This window comes from Lissotriton helveticus (genome assembly GCF_964261635.1).
Source record: "Lissotriton helveticus chromosome 1_1 unlocalized genomic scaffold, aLisHel1.1 SUPER_1_unloc_50, whole genome shotgun sequence".
NCBI classification, from domain to species: domain Eukaryota; kingdom Metazoa; phylum Chordata; class Amphibia; order Caudata; family Salamandridae; genus Lissotriton; species Lissotriton helveticus.
The window spans coordinates 435,665-461,660 of record NW_027611693.1 but is presented as its reverse complement, the minus strand read 5'-3'; the positions used below and the strand labels follow the sequence as shown (position 1 = coordinate 461,660).

General features: G+C 45.6%; 1 protein-coding gene across 3 annotated transcripts in view; it reads left to right on the top strand.

Moving 5' to 3' along the window:
• Window positions 1-25,996, top strand: part of LOC144806176 (uncharacterized) — a 40,272-nt gene that overhangs the window by 3,444 nt on the left and 10,832 nt on the right. For 2 of the 3 annotated variants that reach the window (XM_078672598.1, XM_078672596.1), the window contains exons 2-3: window positions 36-170; window positions 6,420-6,474. The gene's annotated coding sequence lies outside the window, so the exon portion shown is untranslated. Of the gene's footprint in view, window positions 1-35; window positions 171-6,419; window positions 6,475-14,017; window positions 14,094-25,996 lie in introns of all 3 variants that reach the window. The other variant, XM_078672597.1, reaches the window with a different exon arrangement.

Here is a 25,996-nt window from a genome sequence, read left to right as displayed (position 1 = left end):
ATCATTGTTCTTTTTATCTTTATTCCTTTCATAAGCACCCAAGCGCAAGAGGGCACCTTCATAAAAAGCTGCCACCACCACCAGCGCCGTGGAACGTTTGAAGACAACCACAACCAGGTTGACTCCCACCACCAGCTCTGCAGCCTTGGCAGATGGTTCTGCCGACCCCAGTAAATCATGTTTATTATTATTTCTAACTTGTAACTATTCCCACTAGTAAAAGTATGGCCTTGTACATTTATACTATTTACTTTTCTTCAACTTTACTATCAAAGGTTTTTTATCCCTTCATTTTCCAGTGTTTTTCTATCTTGTGCGGCTGACTTTCTCCTGTCTGTAACTTTTTTCTGGTCCCCTGTTAGGTTTTGCATGGACATCGATTCACCAAAATGCCAGGGGTAGCAGAAGTGACATCACACAGCCTTTGACCTTAATGAATCATAGCATTTGTAAAGCACACTACTTACTCGGGTTTATAGACGAGGGTTCGTCTGAGAGTGGTGTTGGGGTCGGTGGGGATCTGGAAGTGGAGGTGTTCGGTGGTGCTGAGGGCTTCGTCGGTGTTGGGCGATTCCTCCTCCTACTCCGTTGGTGCGGTCCCTGCTGGTGATCTTGTAGCCTTCCGGGATGGCTATGGCGATGTCGGGTGCCGAGGAGGGGTTCAGCTAGGTCTCCGTCAGGAAGGTGACGTCTGGGGTGGTTGAGTCGAGTAGGTCTCAGAGTTCAACTGCGTGTTTGCGGGCAGAGCGGGTGTTGAGAATCAGGGGAAGTTATATCGTATGACCTTTAATCCTGAGTCTTTCCAGGAGGTGAAGTCATATAACCTTAATCCTTAGGACATCACAAGAATTGACATCACTAATATTCTATAATAACTGCATCATTATTATGAAAATACAAGTTAAACAAATGTCTGTTTTAATTTCCACCTGTATTATGGTGCTGATATGATCTTCGAAAGTGGTGGGAAATAATACTAGCTCTGAATTGTAGAAAGTGAAGCAAATGAGCCAAACCTCCTCTATGGAGTGTGCAGAGAGGTTCAGAAACTGAGGAAATGTTTTTAAGTATTGGGTCAAATAGTGCATTGTAAAGCACATTTTTTCAAATAGATTAGCTAAAAAGGGCTCTCATGAAAATATTCATGTCTTTTCCTATTATGCCAAGGCAATCAACCCCATTGTTTCAAAATGTGATCTAGGGCCCCTATATGTTAAAAAATATCTCTAGCATGTCAGGACCAGCATTTGATCATGGCTGCCACGCTCCCATTTCCCACTGTTGTGCTCCCATATGCAAAGACTTACCTCCAATGTGCAGTAATCATATCTACAAAAACATCAGCGAACACATACAGAGGAAAAACCCTTTAAGTGCAGCTAGTCAATCATCAGTCTTAAAAAGGCATCAGCAAACACACACGGGGGAAAAACCATACCATTGTAATGAATGTGGAAGTAGTTTTCATGACTCTTCCGCATTAAGGATTCATCAGCAAAATCACACAGGGGAAAAGCCTTTCCAGTGCAGTGAATGTGTGAAAAGCTTTAGTCAGCTATCAATCCTGCAGAGTCATCAGAGAACACACACGGGAAAAAACATTCCATTGCAGTGAATGCGGAAGTAGTTTTAGTAACTGCTAAAACCTAAGGATGCATCAGAGGACACACACGGGGGAAAGCCATACAAGTGCACTGAATGCAGGAAAGGCTTTAGTCGCTCATCAGTTCTACACCACCATAAGCAAAAACACATCTTCATTGAACACACATGGAAATAATCCAAGAGATGCAGAGAATCTGGCAAGACCCTAAGCACATCAACAATAATACTGACCCATTTGTGGACACACACAGGAACATAAAAGTGCAGTTAGTGTGATAGAATTCTTGACTAGAAGGAAAGAAATAAAACGGAGATATTTGTGGTATTATGAAAGTGTCTATTCTCAGCAAATGTTAATTTCTCTACATGGAGGAAAAACCAAGAAGTACCAGGAAGCTTATTGGGAGACTAGCATAATGTGGAATAAAAGAAACGAAACATTGTATCTTTTCGAGTGAAACAGACAGAAAGAAAAGCATCCAAGCACAACTGATCACGCTACTGGTTAAAGCAACACTATGAACAATACTTGGACTCATGGGTATTTTCAGCGAAATTTAGGGATTAGTGATGAAAACCCAATAACCCATAAACCCAAAACAAATGTACTCCCATGGAATGCTCGTCCAAAAGTCAAAGGTAGTTCCTAATAGTGAACAGTGTAGTATACACGTCATTCAATCAGAAGGATGGTAAAGAGGCTTTACTCCAGGGGAGTGACAAGCACAGGAAGAGCCAACACAGGCTGACGCACAACATGCAAAATAGGCAAGCTACTGACAACATTTATCAAACAATATCCTAGGATAAAAGCTAGATATGAGCATAGTTTTTGTTCTCTACACTAAATAATACAATCAACCACTCACTCACTCGTGTCTCTCTTTAATGAAGAGTGCTGTTATCAAATTTCCTGATACTCATTGTACGAAACATAGATGGAAGAAAGGCTGAGTCAGTCATACCGAGCTGACTGGTGTTCTGCCAGTTTATATTTCTATAAACCCTACCTTGGGAAGGCAAGAATAACACTATAACGCTATAAACTCTAAAGTAGAAAATCACTTGTGGGAGGGAGGCAGCAACTTGAGTCAGTCACACGTAATAAAAGAGGCACATATTTCCCCTATTGGAATTTATATCATAAGACAAACATATATGTTCAAAATCTGACTCAATGCCGATGAATATAAAAGATATTTGAAAACTGTAGACTGTATGAAGTGCTTTTTTAGTGTCATCACTGCCAGACGTTCATGGGCATGTGGCATTGTTAAGAAATCGTTTTGGTGTAATAGTGGAGGAAGAAGGTGTTAGACAGATGCTGATAACATAACATATAACAAATCGAAATTGATCAGCGTGTGGGGGCCATCGGTATATGTATTACACTGAAAGCTGGACTACCTGATCAGGATTTTTGTTTTTTGTCCTCATCTTGCCAACTCGCTTGCTAGGGTTGATCTTACCCCACAAATGTCCGGGAGGGGACGGAGTACATCTCTGCAGAAGAATACTGCTGGTTCCACTTCCAACTCCTTTACGAAAAGGGGACCACAACACAGGAGAGGCCAGGACCCACATCATGTTTGGCTTAATCATTGGACCCACTGATGTTATCTCTCCAATTTACCAACATTGTCCAGATCTTATCCTGACTCCTTGGGTCACAGGCCATATCAGACTGGCTCGTATAGATGAGAATTTTGAGGCACTCAGAAAAAGATGGGGGACTTTCAGACTTCCAAAGCCTACATATCTCCCGCCTCGCCACCAAAACCACATAGAAAATAAACTTGGGAACAGCAGAATGTATTTGTACATCTTCCTCTTGGTTGAGTCCAAAAGAAAACAAGACAAGGGCTTACCTTAATCTGTTTACCTATTACTTCCCCAAGAAAATCACACACCGAGGTCCAGTAAGAAGCGATCTTCGGACACAACATAAACATGCAGATCATCTGCTGATGGAAGCATACACCTTGGGAAGTTGTAGATATTACCTGTGACCTTTGATAACTTCACTGGGGACCAATAAACTCTATGGGTGGAAAACAGATGAATACGTTTAAGCGAGGCGGGTTTTACCAGAGTCCAGAGAGATTTGCTTCAAATATCCATCCCCAAGCTCCTTTGCACATAAATTTGAGATTTCAATCTCGATCTTTTCATCCGCCTCCATCAAGGTCCAATACCAGAATGAGACTTCCTTTTCCCATCGGTCGACTCTCATGACTTGATCGAACTTAGAGTTGTAGAGTGATGGCGGTAGAGTGGTTGAGTGAGGGCGGTAGAGTGGTAGAGTGAGGGCGGTAGAGTGAGGGCAGTAGAGTGAGGGCGGTAGAGTGAGGGCGGTAGAGTGAGCGCGGTAGAGTGAGGGCGGTAGAGTGAGGGTGGTAGAGTGGTAGAGTGAGGGCGGTAGAGTGAGGGCGGTAGAGTGGTTGAGTGAGGGCGGTAGAGTGGTAGATTGAGGGCGGTAGAGTGGTAGATTGAGGGCGGTAGAGTAGTAGAGTGAGGGCGGTAGAGTGGTAGAGAGGGCGGTAGAGTGAGGGCAGTAGAGTGAAGGTGGTAGAGTGAGGGCTGTAGAGTGAGGGCGGTAGAGTGAGGGCAGTAGAGTGGTAGAGTGAGGGCGGTAGAGTGAGGGTGTGAGGGCGGTAGAGTGGGGGCGGTAGAGTGGGGGTAGTAGAGTGATAGAGTGAGGGCTGTAGAGTGAGGGCGGTAGAGTGGTACGGGGAGGGCGGTAGAGTGAGGGCGGTAGAGTGGTAGAGTGAGGGCGGTAGAGTGGTAGAGTGAGGGCAGTAGAGTGGTAGGGGGAGGGCGGTAGAGTGAGGGCGGTAGAGTGAGTGTGGTAGAGTGGCAGAGTGAGGGCGGTAGAGTGGTAGGGGGAGGGCGGTAGAGTGAGGGCGGTAGAGTGAGTGTGGTAGAGTGGCAGAGTGAGGGCGGTAGAGTGGTAGAGTGAGGCCGGTCAAGTGAGGGCTGTAGCGTGAGGGCGGTAGAGTTGTATAGTGAGGGCGAGATGGTGGTAGAGTGAGGGCGGTAGAGTGAGGGCGGTAGCGTGGTAGAGTGGTGAGGGTGTGAGGGTGAGGGAGTGTGTGAGGGTGAGGGAGTGTGTGAGGGTGAGGGAGTGTGTGAGGGTGAGGGGTGTGTGAGGGTGATGGGGTGTGTGAAGGTGATGGGGTGTGTGAAGGTGAGGGTGTGTGTGAGGGTGAGTGGGTGTGGTGGTGTGAGGGGGTGGGGGTGTGAGGGGGGTGAGGGTGAGGGTGTGGGTGAACAGCCACTATCAGCGGAGCAGAAGGCAAGAAAAACGAGTGCAATCAGGAGAGCAGAAGGCAAGAGAACAGGCACAATCAGGAGAGCAGAAGGCAAGAAAAACTAGTGCAATCAGGGGAGCCGTAGGCAAGAGAACAGGCACAATCGGGGTAGCAGAAGGCAAGAAAACGAGTGCAATCAGGGGAGCAGAAGACAAGAGAACGGGCACAATCAGGGGAGCAGAAGGCAAGAAAAACGAGTGCAATCAGGGGAGCAGAAGGCAAGAGAACAGGCACAATCAGGGAAGCAGAAGGCTAGAAAAACTAGTGCAATCAGGGAGCAGAAGGCCAGAGAACAAGTACAATCAGGGGAGCAGAAGGCAAGAGAACAAGTACAATCAGGGGAGCAGAAGGCAAGAAGAAGGATTGCAATCAGGGGAGCAGAGGCAAGAAGAACGAGTGCAATCAGGGGAGCTGAAGGCAAGAGAACGAGTACAATCTGGGGAGCAGAAGGCACGAGAACGGGCACAATCAGGGGAGCAGAAGGCAAGAAAAATGAGTGCAATCAGGGGAGCAGAAGGCAAGAGAACGGGCACAATCAGGGGGGCAGAGGCTAGAAAAACGAGTACAATCAGGGGAGCAGAAGGCAAGAAAAAGAAACTGTCTCACACCACTGCGGTTTTGTGTTTTAAACACAACTAGGACATAGATTGCACGACCAGAGTTTTCCTAATGCAGACTGCATAAATGAAACCAGCGGCACCGTTCGCTTTTGTCAAACAAGCTCTTGGCATTGCTGTGGGGGTGCGGGGCGGGAGCGCATTGCTTTGAAGTTTGAAGGGGGGGGAGCAGCTTGGGAGGCAGCATTCCATTGCGGTGCGAGGCTGATGGGTTTGACGTGCACGCGCGTCTCACACGACTGGTTCACATGAACTGGACGTAATCTGCGCTTGGTCAAGAGTTTGTTTTGCCTACTATATACTCTCGCTATTAATCCCTGCGGGATATAATAGCGAGACCTAACAATGTACATATGCAAGCATATAAAAACTGTATATAGCGTTTTCCTACTATGCTTTCCCGTGGTGTAGCACGGTTACAACAAATTTTTTACAACGCACTACCATTACATCGCAACTTTTACCACGCAAACCATTACAACGCAATGCGCTGGGGGGCGCTCTAGGATAGGGAATGTATTTAATATACTATCCAACACCTTCCCTGCTATCCACGGGGACTGGAGTTGGAATAGTAAATTAAATAATTCACTATCCAGCGCCTAAAAGCATTATGCGTTGTAATGGACTGCGTGGTAAAAACCGCGTTGTAAAGGCATGCGTGGTAAAAGCATGCGTTGTAGTGACACCAATCCTTTCCCGTATGTGTGTGTCTGTTGGTCTCTGTGTTTCTGTCTCCCATTCCCTGTAGGGAAAGTATGTAGCTCCCCTTTGTAGAAGAGTCGGTCAATAAGGAGCACACTGCATTGAATAATTTCTTGGTATGCACTTTTTATTAGTATTACAGGAAATCACAATGATTGATTGTCTCTGTTATATTCTTCAGTCCCTTAGGTGTGCCTTGGCCGCCGCCGTCCCTCGTACAGAAGGAAAAGACTCAGGTAAGTGTTTTTGCTTTATGGTTTAGTCAAGGGAAGATGTGAGGGATAAATGATAACTATGCATAAATGTGAAGGGTGTAGAGCACAGCTTTCCAAATTTTTCTTGTTGGTGACTCACCCTTTTGTGAAAATATTTTCAGGGACACGGTAACACGAGAAAGCGCAGCGAGCATGCCCGGACCACCAATGGTGGGTTCGGGCCCCACACAGACACACCCCACCCCACACACACACACCCCACACACACCACCCCACAGACACCACCCTACAGACACACCACCCCACACACACCCCCCACACACAACCCCCCCACACACAACCCCACTCACCCAACACCAACCCCACACACCCAACACCAACCCCACACACACACACACACCCCCACACACACACACACCCACACCCCCCCCACACACACACACCCCCCACCCCCCCCACACACACACCCCCACACACACACCCCCCCACACCCCCCCACACACACACACCCCCCACACACCCCCCACACCCCCACACCCCCACACACACACACACCCACACCCCCCCACCCACACACACTCCCCACACACCCCCCCCACACACACACACACCCCACACAGAGAGACTTGAGGGGCACTGTTAAAGGGTACTAGTGAGGGAATCAGTGGCAGAGGTGGCCTTTCCCCCCATCTGTCTCCCTCCATCGGTCTCCCTCCCTCCCTCTCTGTCTCAATCCCTCTCTGTCTCACTCCTTCTCTGTCTCCCTCCCTCTCTGTCTTCCTCCCTCTGTCTCACTCCCTCTCCCTCAGACTGTCTCCCTCCCTCCCTCCCTGTCTCCCTCCCTCCCTGTCTCCCTCCCTCCCTGTCTCCCTCCCTGTCTCACTCCCTCTCTGTCTCACTCCCTCTCTGTCTCACTCCCTCTCTGTCTCATTCCCTCTCTGTCTCACTCCCTCGCTCTCACTCCCTCTCTCTCACTCCCTCTCTGTTTCACTCCCTCTCTGTTTCACTCCCTCTCTGTCTCACTCCCTCTCTGCCTCACTCCCTCTCCCTCCGACTGTCTCCCTCCCTCTCTGTCTCACTCCCTCTCTGTCTCACTCCCTCTCTGTCTCACTCCCTCTCCTGACGACCGTCTCCCTCCCTCTGTCTCACTCCCTCTCTGTCTCCCTCTCTCTCTATCTCCCTCCCTCTCTGTATCCCTCCCTCCCTCTCTGTCTCCCTTCCTCTCTGTCTCCCTTCCTCTCTGTCTCCCTTCCTCTCTGTCTCCCTCCCTCTCTCTCTATCTCTCCCTCCCTCTCCCTCTGTCTCTGCCTCCATCTCACTCTATCTCTCCCTCCGTCTCCCTCTGTCTCTCCCTCCGTCTCCCTCTGTCTCTCCCTCCGTCTCCCTCTGTCTCACTCTCTCTGTTTCACTTTCTGTCTCCCTCCCTGTCTATCTCCCTCCCTCCCTCCCTCTCTGTCTCACTCTCTCTCTCTGTCTCACTCTATCCCTCTCCCCCGACCAACATATTCTGTGGGTTCCATAAGGGTCTGTGACAAAGAGGAAAAAATGTTGCTTTCATTCTTAAATCTTTTTTATATTTTCCTGTATTGGTGGTGCCCAGGTGCGCAGCGCCCCTACCCACTCCCTCCCCCGCACTCCTCCATGTCCAAGGCTCACACGGGCATTCTCCATTGAACTGAATTGTTTATGTTTTTGTTTTCGTAAGGTTACAAGCCGCAGCGTGCAGTATGATGTAAATGTGAAAGCTTCTATAGGGCTTCTTGGCAGCTTTTCTTCCCAATGCACCGCGATCCCGGGGCTGCCCCAAACCCCAGGTCAACCCCCTGGACCCAATAACCCACCGTATTCACTCATTGAAGGGCCCTTTGCCAAATGGACTATCCACAAATGAAGACCATTTAACGTGCTAATAAGGCTTTGTTGTTATTCATATAAGAGCCCCTGCAGCGCCACTCTGCCTGTTGCTGGAAGGCCCGCGGGGGTGATCTAAACAGCATACTAAAACCGGGACATTTGGATGTTTTACCCGGATGCTGTTGTAAAACCCGGACATTTCTCTACTTTGGAGAAAAGTGTCGGGACACTGGGACACTCCGCCAAAAACGGTGGTCACCCTACTTCAGCACCCCTCCCCCTGCCCCGTCGTGTGTGGCAGCCCGGGACCGCTCACAGCCGCACCCGAGCACTTCACAGGTCTTTAAGACCTTGTGCATGTTAATAGGGCTTTGTTGTTGCTTCGCCCCTTCTAAGAGCCCTTGCAGCTCGACTCTGCCGATGCGACACACCTGCATATGGGTCGCGCCACATAGTTTGGAAAGCTGTGGTGTAGAAGTTGGAGCAACCAAAAGAAAAAGAGTAGCCGATGATTTCTGCTCTTGTCTCTGTTTCCGTCTCACTTATTTCCTTTTCCCTTGGTCCCTTTCACCCCTCAGCCTTTCCTCCCGTCCCTCTCTTACTCAGCCCCTTTCCAAAAGCCCTGTAGACGCCCACGCACCTGGAAGAGCCACGTCACTCCGGGGCCGTGGCGTTGTGACTCTGCGTCCTTCAGTGAGGTCTGGTCTTCTGCTTCGACTTTCCCTCCTCCGCCAGGTTCGGGTGTTCTGCCCGCCGACAAGCTGTTACATATACAAGGGGGTCCCAGTACAGATAACAGACAAACAATTGAAAACTAAATGAAAATACAACTAAACTGAAGTCTTATCACACTTGTTTTTACTCACAGTGTGATAACATAGCAAAGGATTACACAAATTACAAAACCAATAAAGGCATTTCATAATCATCATAGAAAAATGTGTGCCCCAAGGGAAGAGGGGAGAAGGGGAGGCAGTGCAGGGTGAAGGTAAAATATAGCAGATCTTAACTTCTATCTAAAGAGTAAACATTTCTTCATAGTTTATAAAACAGTCCGTAATAGCCCTGGCTTCAAATGTGAGCCAGTTATGAAGAACGACATCAACTCTTCATGACCATTTAGTTAGACAACATGCTCAAAAAGCTCCTGCATGTATCAGGTTAACTGTTAGCTTAAGCCGTTGTTGAGGTGAAATCAAAAGTTGACGTTTCGACCCCAATATGAAGGTAGGCGGCAGTTACAGCCTTAAAGCGCAGACAAGCTGTGACCTCCCCTGGGTTCCGGTTCGCTCTCTCGTAAAGCTGTTAGTTCTTCTCTGTCTTTCCGGTCTTCCCCCGCTGGTTTCTCTGCCTCGCGTTCCCATGCCGCGTGTAGCTGGACCAACTACTGACCAACCTGACACGCTCTCCGCCCCCGCCTTCTTCAAGTGTGTATCCTCTGATGTCCGTTCTCAGCTCCGGCTTAAAAGGGCCGCCTGCCGATTTCCCTCTCTCCACTTCTTGATGACAGCAAAGCGGACAACTGGTAAAAGGGTTCAGCCAATAATAAATGTCCAGAATGGAGTATCCGTGATCTTTAATTTTTCTTCAATTCTTTTTCTTCACATGAACTCATGAGACAATTTTCTTCACACACTTGTATCTTTAGATCTCCACAAAACAGCCAACATGCATGTTTCGTCTTTGGTGCATCAACACCATAAAGACTTCCTCAGGGCTGTAAATACAAGATACAAATAAAACCAACATCAGGTACTTCTCCACTCATGGTGGAAGCTAAGCCTAACCTCCACCAAGTGGAAAACCCAGTGTGAACCTTATATCCCTATAGGGTCATTACGCCGCACAGAGATAGGCAACAAAGAAAAGCATAAGTCCAAGTGTAATAACAAAAAGAAGAAAGAAATATTTAAAAAAAGTAAAAAAGTGAAATAACATAATTCAATGTAAGGACCTCTTACATAGCAACCACCAAGAATGACCCAAACATTCATCTGATAGGACATGCAGCGTGAAAACCAGCCCAAAAGGTAAAGCTACTTATTCCTAAAACTCACCTAAAGCAACAATCTGTAGTTCAATAATTTCCTTTATAAGTATTTAAGGCGAGTAAGCACAGCTAAAAATAAACATATAATAAAAACCATAATAATTATTTACAACATTATACCTATATTTACAATTGGATAAACAGCATTAGAAAACATCAAAAACCATATTAGTGGTCCCTTACCTTAAACGAATCTCTAAACGAGGCATATTATTAATTCTGTGCTTAAGAAGGGTATGAGTTTTTGCCCCACACCAAAATGTGATATGTCAAATGTTAAAATTGATCTGTATAGATTTGTACGCAATCTCAAGATTAAGAAATATTTTGCAAATGCTGAACAAAATAAACCATTGCAACAAGCACCAGTATATGTGGGTAACCAATCTATCCAAGATATCAGAGACACTGTATTACTGTTATCTATTACTGATAATGAGCAAGATCCGATCACTTTAGATCAAGTTGTGAGAGACCTGGATCTAAATACAGTTGGGAGTGATGACAGTGGCTTAAGGCAAAAGTCTAAGTGGACACCGCAACTTACTAGTGGTAACAATATTGAGGTCTTCCATCGTATTGTTAATCAAGAGCTTGACAAATATGAAGATCAAATGCTCAGTAAATCTAGTAGGCCCTATACCCCACACAATTTAACTAAAGGAGAACAGAATGCCCTTAAATTATTGAGTTTAAACAATCAAATTGTCATCAAAGAAGCAGATAAGGGTGGAAATATAGTTGTGATGGGAAAAGAGATGTATGAGGCGGAATTGTTGGGTCAATTGGAAAATGCAGAATGTTATATAAAACTGTCTAACACTCTGATTTTTGATATTATACGAATTGTTAACTCAGAACTTAGAGATTGGAATATCAAAGGCTTGTTGAATGATGATGAACATGCTTATCTTAAGATTGTGAAACCACATTATCCGTGCATCTATACATTGCCCAAAATTCATAAAAATGCCATTGGAACGACTCTCTGAGTTCGTTGATATATTCTTACAGCCCCATGTTCTTAACCTAGCTTCTTATATTAGAGACACAGGCCACATCCTTAATATTCTGGCAGATTTTAATTGGGACAATACTATGACCTTAGTCACATTGGATGTCGTATCCCTGTATACGAATATCAAACATGAACAGGGATTGGATGCACTAAAATATTTTTTGTACAAAAGACTGATGGAGCACTCTGACATGTTAATCACTATGTCACGTCTTATTTTAGAACATAATGTATTTTTGTTCAACCAGGATTGGTATAGACAGAAGTGTGGAGTCGCCATGGGTTCCAGATTTGCACCATCTCTGGCATGCCTCTTTATGGGGAGGTTCGAGATGGTGCATGTCTGGGGCCCAGGGGGTGCAAAATGGCAGGAGAACATTCTGTATTATGGACGATACATTGACGACTGTTTCATTATTTGGACTGGTGATACCGAGAGACTTAATGAATTTGTAGGCCATATGAATAACAATCAATTTAACATGTCCTTTACAATGTCATCTAGTAAGGAGAGTGTTGTCTTCTTAGACACGGAGCTATTTATTGCTAATGGTACAATTAATAGTCGTCTCTACAGAAAAAGTACCTCATGTAACTCAACTCTATATGGTAGTAGTGCTCACCCCAAGGGACAGATTGATGCTATCCCATTTGGGGAAATGTTTAGAGCTCGAAGAAATAACAGTAGGGATGAGGACTTTCACAATTGTATTGAGGATATGGAAGTACGCTTCCTAGAGAGAGGTTATCATAAAGATACTATTTGTGTGGCCAAGAAGAGATCGTTGAAGTTAAATAGAGGTGAAACATTGCGGCCAAGGGGTGAGAAGAAAAAGACTAACATCATTAGGTTGGTAACGAATTATCATCCTTGGTCCCATAAAATCTATAACATCCTAAAAAAACATTGGCACTTGTTGAAGTCTGACCCAAGTATAAATACTTATATGAAGAATAAACCAAGTATCTCATATAGAAGGGGTTTAACAATACGTAGCATGATTAGCCCTAGCTATCCCAAAAGTGTCAACAAAGGACCCTCATGGCTCCATACTTACAATAAGGGTTCATTTAAATGCGGGCACTGCAGTATGTGCAAATTTGCAGAAAATGGTATTAAGGAATCCAAATACAATGGGCTTGCGAAATATAAGATCTTTCAACATATTGATTGTAGTACTAAGTATGTTGTGTATGCTATCAGGTGTAAGTGCCAAAAGATCTATATAGGAAGCACAATTAGGTGCCTTAAGGACAGAATCGCAGAACATTTCAGGGCTCTCAAAAAATTAGATCTCAGATACCCATTGGCCAACCATGCTAAGAGTTGCCCTAGTCAAAGGGGACATTTATCATTTACCTTTCATGGCATAGAACATGTCTTCGGTGATAAACGAGGTGGCAACAGGGAACTCAAGGTGCGCCAATGTGAGGCCAGATGGATACTCAAATTACGGGCGGTTGAGCAGGGGTTAAATGTGGATTCTGAACTTCAATATTTTTTGGGATGTTAAATTGTATCTCTTTGGCAACATTGACTTGATCTTGTGTTGTGATAAACTGTAAACATCAAGATGACCTTGATTGAATGGAATAATAATGATGATTTTTTTGAATGTATTATCAGTCTCATACAACTGTCTGTATTAAGGTCATTATTGGAGATTCTTTGATACTTTGCAATATTGGAGGGCATGAACGAACTGGTCTAGAACTTTCTCTGTCCCCATGTGTTTAGGTGTCAACCCCTAAATTGTAAATATGTACAGTAATTTCTCTCTTTTTTCTTATATGTGACCTGTTCACTCTAAATTCTTTTCTTTTGGTGTCCAACTAATTTTTGATTATCACTTCTTATTTCTTCTTATTTTTCTCATTTTATTATTATATAGTTCTTCACTTTTTTATTATTTTATTATTATATACTCACTGCAGGACATGCGAGCAATGTGAGAGGTTATTCAGGGTGCACGATATGCTATATACCGGCTATTTGTTGATAGTAATAGCCCAATATAACGCTATCTGTTTATATATTATTACCATTACATGGACGAACCCACTCCAAGATGGCGCCCATGATTTTCGGTTGCGCAACATCGGAGTAGTCCGTCTTCTAACCAGGTGTTTTTAACTAGGCGGCACGGCGGTACGCCGAACGATTGTTTGTTTCCGTGGGCGAGAGGCACGACTATACTACAGGTGAGGAGAGCGCTCTTAGATATTATTTTCTCGGTACACAGTTGTTTGATGAGGGTTTTTAGATATTCGGCTACACGCCGAACGCCTCACAGATTGCGTGGACGAGAGGTACTACTTTATTTAAGGTGAGGAGAGCGTCTATGGATGTTACACTGTCCCCGGCTTAAGGTCTAGTACAGCGAGATCTCTGTAGGACAATAGTTAATCACGGACATTGGCATGACAGTGATTTTGGCATACTACTATATTTAAATGTTAAGGGTATTAACTGGTTTGTCATGATAAAACGCGAATTTGAATCTATTTTCTATAATGTCATTGAGTAATTGCTGCTGTTACCTCTAATGATGGTGACCTATATTTGTAGGTTTTAGTTGTTGTAGACGATGATACTTTGGCAGTTGTGTTTTATACATTAAGGAGTTACTTTTCTCACACAGGAGTACTACACTAATATGTGTGAAGATAATCATATGAGGAAATTAATAATATGCCTCGTTTAGAGATTCGTTTAAGGTAAGGGACCACTAATATGGTTTTTGATGTTTTCTAATGCTGTTTATCCAATTGTAAATATAGGTATAATGTTGTAAATAATTATTATGGTTTTTATTATATGTTTATTTTTAGCTGTGCTTACTCGCCTTAAATACTTATAAAGGAAATTATTGAACTACAGATTGTTGCTTTAGGTGAGTTTTAGGAATAAGTAGCTTTACCTTTTGGGCTGGTTTTCACGCTGCATGTCCTATCAGATGAATGTTTGGGTCATTCTTGGTGGTTGCTATGTAAGAGGTCCTTACATTGAATTATGTTATTTCACTTTTTTACTTTTTTTAAATATTTCTTTCTTCTTTTTGTTATTACACTTGGACTTATGCTTTTCTTTGTTGCCTATCTCTGTGCGGCGTAATGACCCTATAGGGATATAAGGTTCACACTGGGTTTTCCACTTGGTGGAGGTTAGGCTTAGCTTCCACCATGAGTGGAGAAGTACCTGATGTTGGTTTTATTTGTATCTTGTATTTACAGCCCTGAGGAAGTCTTTATGGTGTTGATGCACCAAAGACGAAACATGCATGTTGGCTGTTTTGTGGAGATCTAAAGATACAAGTGTGTGAAGAAAATTGTCTCATGAGTTCATGTGAAGAAAAAGAATTGAAGAAAAATTAAAGATCACGGATACTCCATTCTGGACATTTATTATTGGCTGAACTGTTTTCTGAAGAATTGTGAAACGACACAAGAAGGGTTATATACTTTTTGCTCAGGGGGACCTACTAAATTGAGACTTTATTATTGCAATTTTCATACATTTTCATAAATTGCAACTTGGCAGTATAGGGTGGTGACTGTCTGGACTCCCTTAGTAGCAGATTATAAAATTATACACAGAGTAACACTTTAACCATCAGACATTGCGCAGAAATACCTTACTACCCTTTGGTTGGAAAGCAACTGGTAAAAGGGGACTGTGAATATAGGAGGGGAGAAATATATGAAGGGATGGCATGGCACTCCTTAGCCTCTATCCAATCGTCTACCACAGGGGCTACCTGACACACCCCACCCCCAGACGTTTCCCGTTCGGGGAAATGAGGGATGCGTGAAAAAAAATCAGCAACTTGGTATGCAGAGTATAAGAGATGACAATGCTAAAACTAGTGCCCATCCTGGAATAAAAGAAGTCACACCTAAAAATAGCTTATCCTAAAAACCCACCTTCTAAAAACAAGATACCAAACAAAAGGAGAATCTTAGGAGCTTCAGGTGATGTCCCTAGTGTCTGATTACCGGTGTTTGTTTAGGTTTACAGGAGTCCAGAGGTTACATAGCAAACCTTGTCTATGCATGCCGTGTATTTTTCATTCATTATTGTAGTATTTATGTAATCCACTCATCGCGTGCCAGAAGGGAAATGTATTTGGCTACAGTTGTTTGTATAGCTCTAGACTAGATCTGATCTGTGTCTCCTGCTCCACAGCTTGTACCCGTAAAAGTGCATTAATATCACGTTCCCTTGGAAGCAAATCCACTTGTATTCCAGTTTAAGCATATTTATTGAAGGTTTCACTGAAATATGGGATATTTGCTACCAAACATCTCAGCATAATAAACCTGTGCTGATTGCAGTGTCCGATTTATTAAAAATTGCACACAGAGTGCCCCTTAGAGGGGTCCCCTAAGATCTACCAATCCTTAGTGTGGTCATCGACTGGCCCGAGCCAGTCTGCTACCACAAGAAAGTGTTCTGTCCTCATGGGTAGAGTGCCTGCGCACTCTGAGGTCGAGAACGATGCCTTTCCTGGGTGGAGGTGTTCACTCCTCCCCTGGTCAGGAAGAGCCATCTGTGGCATAGATTTTCAAAGGACTTGCCGCCTTTGTAATGCGACCCCAGCCTCTCCTGTTAGAGGGAGCAAGCGATCTTCATGTCCTCACCCCCTTTTTGGCGCGAGGACAGGTGGGAAACCTTAGATAGAATAGGAGGTGTGCCCCCCGTCCCCTCTGCCAACTCCACCCCTCAGGTGCTGAAGGCGAGGTGAAGTACACTTTGTAGTGCCCACCATCTTGAAGATGGTGGGACTTATCCAATCAGGGCTAGGACTATGTCCCCTTCCCACAGGAGGTGGGCATGATAAGAGGGTGGAGATACCCCTGGAAAGTGGCCCATTGGCCACTACCTTTTACTCCCTTGTAACACCCTTTAAATCAAGAGTTTAGGTGGCATCCCTAGACCCTGAATCTCAGTACCTGCCGACCTAAGAAGAGCTGGGCACTGCAGCCTTCTCTGCTGGTGAGGCTCTGTAGAGAACTACGGACATGGTCCCAGCCCTACTGGCCTGTCTGCATCCCTGGATGATCCTGAACCAAAAGTCAACTCGTCTAGTAGCCCAGCGACCTCCAGAACCTTGGGAGGACTGCCGTTGGACGTTCTGTGGATCATGGATCATAATGCTCCGTCCATCACCACCTTTGGTTTTTATTTGTTCGCCCTAAGTTGGCAGGGTATGCTCAGACGTGAGTCCCTTGCTCATTTTGCCACTGGATTCAAGCAAGCCGGGCGGAAGACGGCTGTAACGCCAGAAACCGGTCCTCGGAAGCTTGTTTCCTGTCCAGGGAAGGCATTGGCAGTTCGGGCTGGACTGTTCCCATGAGGCACAGAGTCAGACTGATTAGCATATAGCCATATCTGAACTGCGGTGGCAGAGCGGGCTAAAGAACGGTGATGGATTATACCCAGATCTTTTGACTGGGTGTGAGTGTTTGATTGGTTCAGATGCTCCGTCCATCACCACCCCCTTTTGTATAGTATATAGAGAGCCAGCTTCCTACACTGGGGGGCCAGCGGTAGGGTACACAACTTTGCGTTTGCTGGACCACTCTGACAATAAATGACAACAAGATTCAATCCAGAAATTGCCTTTCGTTAAATTGTAGTTTTGCAAATTGACTATTTTTCCAAATTTTGAAATATGTCAGGGCCCTGGTTCGGTCCCCTTGAGTACAGCTGTTTCAAAAGTCAAACTCTTGCTTTAGTTAGGAAACCAGTATTAGGGTATTTCCTCTCCAAAAAGGTTCCCAACTTTGTAAAGACAATGAGTGCTAGAAGTAGTCACTCAGAAGAGCTGATACAGGTGAAGGAAATCGACCTCACACCTTATGTCTTTAAATATAAAATAGCTCAGAGGCTTGGGTAAAACCTACAGGTTCAGGACTGGGTCAAACCCTACCAAAGCAAAGCTCCAGGATCTTTTGGCAGAATATGACAAAGAGCATCCAGAGGATGACTCTGGTCTTACAGATCAAAATACTGACAGTAGGAGTGACCGTGTGACACCCCAAGACAAAGAAGCCTCTTCAGACGAAGAGCTTGCTCTGCAAAGACAAGCCAGGAGGGCAGCTTTAGAAGCCCAACTCCTAGCTACAGAAGAGAGAGAAAGGAGTTTGGCCGAGGACCCATCTTTGGTGGCATCACAATCATAAATAAGGAGAAAGTAGATTCCTTTGACCCTAAAAATCCCAAAGGGATTGGCCCAACATTATTTGAGGGTGATGATATCACCAAGTGGTTCATTGCTTTTGAGCGGGCCTGTCTTAGCAGGCAGGTCCACAGGAAGCCGTGGAGTGCTATCCTGTGGGAAATGTTCTCAGAAAAATGCAGGGATAGACTCCTGTCACTCGGTGAGAAAGAGGCGGAATCCTATGACCTCATGAAGGGGCCCCTAAGTGAGGGCTTTGGATTCAGTACGGAGTATAGCACCAGTTTCAGGGAGGCTCGAAAAACCCAAAGCCAGGCCTGGGTTATTTTGTAGACTATTCACTGAAATCAGTAGGAGGTTGGTTAGTAGGTAAGAATGTGCATGCCTTTGAAGGGCTTTATCATTTATAATAGAAGGAGCATCTTTTTAGTAATTGTTACCAAGGGAAGGTACATCAATTCCTGGTAGACCTTGGTCCACTTTCTCCTCCAGAGTTGGGGAAGAAGGCAGACCACTGGGTCAAAACAAGGGTGACCAAGACTCCTGCTGGTGGAGGGAGATCAAAAGAAAGAGGCCAGAAAGCGACCCTAGGGAAATGGGGTAACTTGAAAAAGAAAGATTCTAATTCAGGCCCCCAAAAACCTGTTCAAGAGAGTGGGCCCAGAGACTCTTGACAGCGAAAGGGTGGGTACCAGGATAAGAAATGGGATCCTAAGAAGGCTTGGTGCCATGGCTGTAGGTCACTTGGGCACTGAGCTTGAGACTCTGGCTGTAAAAACAAGAAATATACCTCTGGTCCACCTGCAGTACCTGCAGCTGCCAATCTCCAGATGGGATCTCAGGAGAGCAATGGCCATGCCAATGAGCTCTCTTAGGCGACTCAAGAAGGGATGTGGCCGTAGCCACCTTAGCTGCCTGGCCCACTAACATGCACATGGGTTTAGGGAGGAGGCCTTGGGAGACACTGGTGCCAGCATCACCTCGGTGACTGAGCAGATAGTTTCCTTGGAACAGTATCTGCCTGGAAGGACCTTTCCAGTCATCAATGCTGAAAATGTGACAAAAACCCATCCCGCAGGCGAGGGTGTCTTTTGATTTGGGAGAAGTTGCTGGCAACGAAGAGGTAGCAGTCTCTTCATCCATACTAGTTGATTGTTTTCTTGGCAATGATTTGGAACCCTTAGCCTTGGCTGAGGCAGAACTGAGGATCCATGCAGAAATGCTTGGAACCTCACACTGGGTGTGTGTGTGAAAATCATAGCACAGAGCAGAGCCTGGTTGTAAAAGAGGTGCTAAAGTCTGGAATAATGACCCAGTCCTCCAGTCCTCCCCCAGTCCTCCATGAGAAAAGGCAGGAAAACTGGAGAACCAGCTTCTAGTCAGACACCAGACCGTTCTCCTCAGGAGGAAGAAGGGTCACCCAGAGACAACTCAGCCTCTGGAGCTGAAGTTTTACCAGAATGAGCTTTTGTCCCTGGGGCGACCCTCTAGGGAAGATCTGTGCCAGGGACAGAAAACCTGTCCCACTCTTGAAAACCTGTGACGGCAAGCTGCAGCACAGGAAGGAGGTGATGGCAGTGGTGCCCACAGGACGTATTGGGAGGAGGAAATCCTTTACACTGAGGCCAAAGACCCCAAACCTAGTGCCACTAGGAGAGTGGTAGAGCCTCGGGCTTTTGGGGAGTTCCTGCGCCTCTATTTGTGCATTATAAGCAGCCACATATACAACTTATTCTGTCCAGACTCTTTGAGATTATGAACAAACGGACTGTGCTTCTCGGCTTTCCATGATAGAACTTCGGGTCAGAGTTGTATATGACGTATTGCTTGGCGTCTGTGCAGCCACATCTGCTTTAAGATCAGGTAAGTAACTCTCAGAAGCTCTTGTTAAGCCATCTTCCCTTCAGTGGGGAAAACTTGTTTGTATCTTTCCTAGAGGACCTGGTTATGACATCCCCGTAGCTGGACACCTTGACCAGACCAGAACTAAAGCCCAGGGATGCACCAGAAGGTGAAGGAGATTTGTAACTCTTGTCCCATCTGTCAAGCCAGTGGCACGACAGGTGGGCACCCAAAGGCCCCCTTAATCCCGCTTCCAGTTGTTGGTGTTCCCTTTGAAAGGGCAATGATTGACAATGATTGACATTGTTGGTCCCTTGACCCCCTACAGCATCAGGGAACAGTTCTGCTGGTAGTAGATCATGCCTCCAGGTATTCTGAGGCTATTCCCCTCAGGACTACCACTGCCCCTGCAGTGGCTAGGGCCCTCATTAGCATCTTTACCAAGGTGGGCTTCCCTAGGGAGGTGGTGTCATACAGAGGTACCAACTTCATGTCTGGCTACTTGAAGCACATGTCGAAGGAGTGTGGCGTGAATTACCGGTTCACTACCCTCTACCACCCACAATGTAATGGCTTTGTTATATATATATTTTTTTAGAACTTTATTTTAATTTTGTCAACATACAACCTGGCAGTCAGAGTATACAGAGACATATCATACCAATATGTTCTACGTAAGTAGGTTAATCAAGAAGCAGTCAATAATTACACATGCACTAATCTGCTTTCCCATTCTCCAGGTGATCAATGTGTCCCATTCCCCTAATTGGGAACGTACCTTATAATTATCATGTGGAGATACCTCCCTGCTCATCCCCAGTGTCGTAGTGTTCTGCCTCGTCAGTTTCAGAGCCAGAGTCTGTGTCTGTTGTCACTCGGGAAGCAGGAGCTAGGAGTTATCTGTATGAGCACGGCAAGTGTTTAGTGTATCCTTAAATATGTCATCCTTTCTGCTAAGGCGCATATGTGTCTCCTCAGCTAGGGCCCAGTCGAGTGCATCTCTATGCCAGAGCGCAATCGTTGGGGCATGCTGGGACAGCCATGTGATTGCATTTTTACGTCATACCAGTACCATAGGCGACTGACCAAATTTATAGGTTATCTTGCGCCCTTCTGGCATCTAAAGAGGCTTAATAAGCAGCATTTGGGTGTCAGATCAATACTTAGTTGTGTGGCATGCACCATTTCTTCGACAGCTTGTTGCCAGAAGGAGTGTATTGCATCGCAGGGCCATGGTTAATGTAAGAAATCAGCCCCCACAGTGTTGCAGCGCAGCCATATATCTGGGCAAGACATGACCATTCGATAAAGGTCTTGTGGCGTTAAGTAGGTTCTTCGCAGAAAATTATAATGTATCAGTCCGTGTGTAGTGTGTGGTATCTACTGTACAGTTTAAAATGAAGCCCTTTAGGGGTGCGAGGGGTCCTGGCTCCTCCTCTTCCTTTCGGGGATGTTACAACCAATACCAGAAGTACCATCCCTATCCGGGCCAACCGCGTTATTCCTCCTCCCTGCAACAGCAGTTGTTTCGACAGCCGGAGTCTGCCTCTTACAAGCAGTACAGAGGGAAATCCTCCTGCTGAAGTAGAGATTCCACAAAAAAGCAGTGCCAACTGTCAACCGCTTTTCCCATCAATCCGACCAAACTTGGAGGATCTCCCATTTCTTCTCCAATTGGTCCGCAATAACTACAGATCGATGGGTTTTGGACATAGTGTCCACAGACTACACTCTGGAATTTGTGAAATTCCCTCCAAATTCTCCCCCCAGACGTCCTCCTCCTGCCCGTCTGAAGGAACTTGTATGCTAAATCAATCTCATGTTAAGGAAAGGAGCGATCAAAGTGTACCGAATCTTCAAAGGGATGCAGGCTTCTATTCAAGATTCTTCCAAATCAAGGAAAAATCGGGGAAGTGGCGCCCCATTCTGGACCTTCGTTCCCTCAAAAAGATTCTCAAGAAGCAAACTTTCCGGATGTTGTCTCTCCAAGAAGTGCTTCAATTACTGTTTCAAGGGGATTACAAGCCAACACTGGACCTTCAAGATGCCTATTTTCATGTCCCTATTCTACCCAGACACAGAAAAATCCTGCGCTTCAGAGTGGCTGGCAGAGATTTCCAATTCCAAGTCCTTCCAACTGGCCTTCGCTCTGCACCCGAATGTTCACTAAGGTCTTGGCACCGGTGGCAGCATATCTTGGTCAAGCTGGTGTCCAAATATTTTGCTACCTCGACGAATGCCTTATAAAGGCACAGTCGTTCGCAGTCGCAAGCAGACACACTCAATCATGCCTGTCTCTGTGTCTTTCCATCAATCTGGAGAAGTCTCAGTTCGCCCCCTCTCAAGTGAGGACCTTCTTGGGGGCCATCATAGACACACAGCAAACAAGGGCTTTTGTCTCAAACGAAAGACAACAGCGGATTTCCAAACTGGCAACACTCCCCTAATTCCCAACTGTCGCCTCAAAATGGGACCCCGACTGGAGGAACTTGACAACCAATTGCAACAAGTCTCAGGGTCCTGCGACGATGTCATCAACATCACGTCTCTGATACAAAGAGCATTGCTATGGTGGACTCGCATACCAAACATCTCAGCAGTTCATTTGTAGTGGACACTCCAAGTTTCATCCTCACGACAGATGCCTCCCTCGAGCCCTCACAGTCAAGGGGAAATGGGACACCCACCTATGAACTTGGCATATAAACCTTTTGGAATTACTGGCGATATTCCCGGCTCTGAAGTCCTTTTGCACCCTCATTCAAGGAGCTTCAGTGTTGATCCGAATGGACAACACAACAAGCATGCATTATGTGACCAAACAAGGGGGCACGAGATTCACTTTGCTATCCCTACAAGTTCAGCAAATTTGGGATTGGGTGATTCAACATCAGATCACTTTAACAGCAGTCCATGTTCCGGGGGTGTCCAACCTTCTAGTGGATTCCCTGAGCAGGTCGGTCTCGTCAAACCACTAGTGGGAACTTCATCAGCCGACGCTGGACCGCATCTTTCAGCTTTGTGGACACCCCAATCTGGATTTATTCGCAACCAACCTGAACCGCAAAGGCCCGTTCTATGAAAGTTGGCTTCCTCACTCATAATCGTGCGAGAATGCGTTTTTGATGAACTGGTCAAAAATATATGCTTACGCTTTTCCACCGATTCCTCTAGTCCCAAGGGTATTTTGGAAAATGCGGAAATAACCCTGCGGCATTCTTCTCATAGCCTCCAGATGGCCTCGCCAGTTCTGGTTTACGGAGCTCCTCCTTCTGTCGGAGTGCAATCCAATTTGGCTGCGTCCAATTTCGAATCTTCTTACTATAAACCACGGCCTGATCTGCCACCTGAATCCAACTGGCGCCTGAGCACTATGAGTTTGCTAATTTGATTATTCCTCTGGACTGCAAGGAGGTCCTCACTAACGCTAGAGCACCCTCCACTATCAAAACTTACAACCTCAAGTGGAAATGGTTCTATCTTTGGTGTGAAGCTTCAAATTCAAATTCTTCAGTTTAACTCTTAGAAGACAGAGATTCTACACTGTGCAGTAGGTATAATCTCTCCTAAACTTCCGCTTGAGTTTTGGCAAACATCCCCTGCTACTCCAATGGCTCCCAGTAGCGTGGTACGAATTCTGGGAGTCATGGTTGACAACAAATTGACATTAGAAAACTGTCAACAAAACAGCTGGAAGTTGTTTTACTCTGATCAGAGCATTTCGGAAAATCCTTCCGATGTTCTCTTAACAGAACAGAGCGCTGATAGTCCGGAGCACCATCCTCAGTCAGCTGGACTATTGTATTGCCCTGTTACTAGAATCCCAACAATATCTGATTGAGAGATTGCAGAGAGTACAGTCCATGGTGGCCAAACTGGTACTAGTGCAACCACGCCGCTCCTCCACCTCCCGGGCACTCTCAGATTTACACTGGCTGCCAGTCTCGCAGATGATACGATTCAAGGCACTATGTATAGTATTTAAGGCTCTACATGGTCAAGGGCCCAAATCTCTGCAGGAGAAACTGACATGGGATGTCCCTCCACGAGCACTGCGCTCCTCATCGGCTAATCTGGTGAGGGTGCCTAGAGTTAGGAAAGTCAAATCAGGAGGTAGGGCCTTCGGTGCGGCAGCGTCCTGCCTTTGGAATACTCTTCCATTTGATACAAGATAAATGGACAACATCCTGCAGTTTAGAAAAAGGTTAAAAACCTGGCTCTACCCTCGGGTATGCTCCTTGGCATCCTGCTAACTCCTTCCAGGCAGGGGACACTGTCTCTCGGCCCTAAGCTAGTCGCCTGTATCACAGGGCCTGGTTACCCGTAGGGGGTCAGTTGCGCTTTACAAATAATTATAAAATAAATGTTCACCCTGTTCACTCTACGCCAGAGCAGCTTCTGCCTTTTTTCGTACAATTAGAAAAATCCGGTCTCTCTCACTCTACCCTGAAGGTTTTTCTGGCCGCAATCTACAGATTCCGGCAGGATGGCTCCAATTCTCTTTATTCTTCAAGAATTATTCAACAATTTTTCAAAGGCTTATTTCAGATGTTCCCTCTAATTCGACACCCGCCTCCTCCTTGGCATCTGAACATTGTGTTGGCACAACTCATGAAGTCCCCATTTGAGCCCATTCGTAGGGCTGATCTTAAATTCATCTCCTGGGAGACATCACTGCTTTTAGCTCTTAATTCGAGTTAGCGAGATACAGACTTTTACTATCAAACCACCTTTTCTTCAATTCACCAAAGACGCTGTGGTGCTCAGCATTAATCCGGCCTTAATTCCTAAAGTTCCATCTGATTTCCACCTGAATGAGCCGGTCATCTTAAAGACTTTTCCACTAATCCACAGTTGCCAGCAGAAAAGACTTTACATTCTCTAGATGTTAAGAGATGTTTGACATTTTATTTGCAAAGAACAACCAGTATCCGTAAAACTGATCAGCTCTTCATAGCCTACGGCAGGATGCGTAAAGAACCCCCAGTTGCTAAACAGACTCTTGCACGTTGGATATCTAGAGCAATTTCCTTTTGCAATCAGCAAGCAGGCAAGACACTTCCTGCAACGATTAAAGCACACTCTACTAGCGCAGTCTCCTCTTCTACTTCTCTCTTTGGTGGTGTGCCTCTTCCTCAGATTTGCAGAGCTGCGACCAAGCACTACTGTCTGGAAGCTGCCAACAATGCTGACACTGCTGTGGGGCGAGCGGTGCTACGTAATCTTTTTAAGTAAGGTGAGCTGTTTCTTACCTCCTCCTGCACACATTGTATGTATGTATATATTTCTGCTTTTGCAGATGTGCCCATGTTTACTGCTATATTGCAATATACGTATATGTATTCTCTCGTACTCTGTTTACGATTTACTTATGGTTTACTAATGGACAATTCTCGAATTACTGCTATCTACTCTGATCCAAGCATGTGAATCTATGAAAGATACCCCAATACTGGAGAAGAACATAAGTTACTTACCTGAAAACTGTGGCTGTCCAGTATTGGTATCTTTCATAGATTCACATGCGATCCACCCTCCTCCGCTCAGAGGCTCCCCTCTTCTCCTTGGCTCTTATGCCACACTTGTGCTAAAAAATCGGAGAGCCTGAGCCTCTGAGGAGAAGGTTCCAGAGGGTGCTGTCGCCTGATTGGCTGGAGTTTGGACCATATCTAAGGACTTGGACAAGTTATTAAAGTGACAAGTTTTTTCCTGTTAACTTCTATGTTACAATACTTCCTATTGCTCTTTCAGCTATGCTTTCGCTATGCTATTGCTATATTGCTATTTATTCTATGTACCGTGGGACTCCCACTTCGACGACGGGGAATGATTCAAGCATGTGAATCTATAAAAGATGCCAATACTGGAGAACCACAGTTTACAGGTAAGTAACTTATGTTCATCTTCCTGATCTTCCGGAGCGGAAAAAAAGCAGGTAGAGACCACCGTCCCAATCTGGGATTTCACAGATCGAACGCAGTCAATTGTGATGCCAAGGCTTTTAGTTGATCTAGATGGTAGGGGTGGGTTTCCCAACTCAGTCGGACAAACATTAGCGTTCCAGGGCCAGTTTTGTCTGGGTTTAAATGCAGGTGGTTACTGTTCATCCAGCTACCAATATGTCACATGGTAGTTTGAAAGTTACTAACGGAGGCTGCAGGCTTGTCGATTTCCAAGATCAGTTGATGATCGTCAGCTTAGTTGAAAGTGCATACCTTTCTTTAGCCTAAGGATTGAATTAGAGGATACAGAGACAGATTGAAAAGGTGCGGTGACAGGGAGGAACCCTACGGCAGCCCACAAGTCAATTTGACTTTAGAGATAGAGAATTGGGCAAAGCGTACAGCTTGAGTGAGATCCTCTTGGAAAGATGTAAGCCACTTAAGGGTCAGACCCTGTATCCCTGCATTACTCACATTATCCACTAAGCGGGCGATGAAGACTCTGTAGAGGAAGGTTAGTCTCATCCTCTTTCATTTGTGGGGGGAGGGTGTCATGAATACACGTGCCTCTTTTGGACATAGTAAGCCCCCACGTGTTGCCTGGAAATATTGTGGTTTCGACTGGAAGTGCACAGAGGCCCTGCCAACCAGGCCT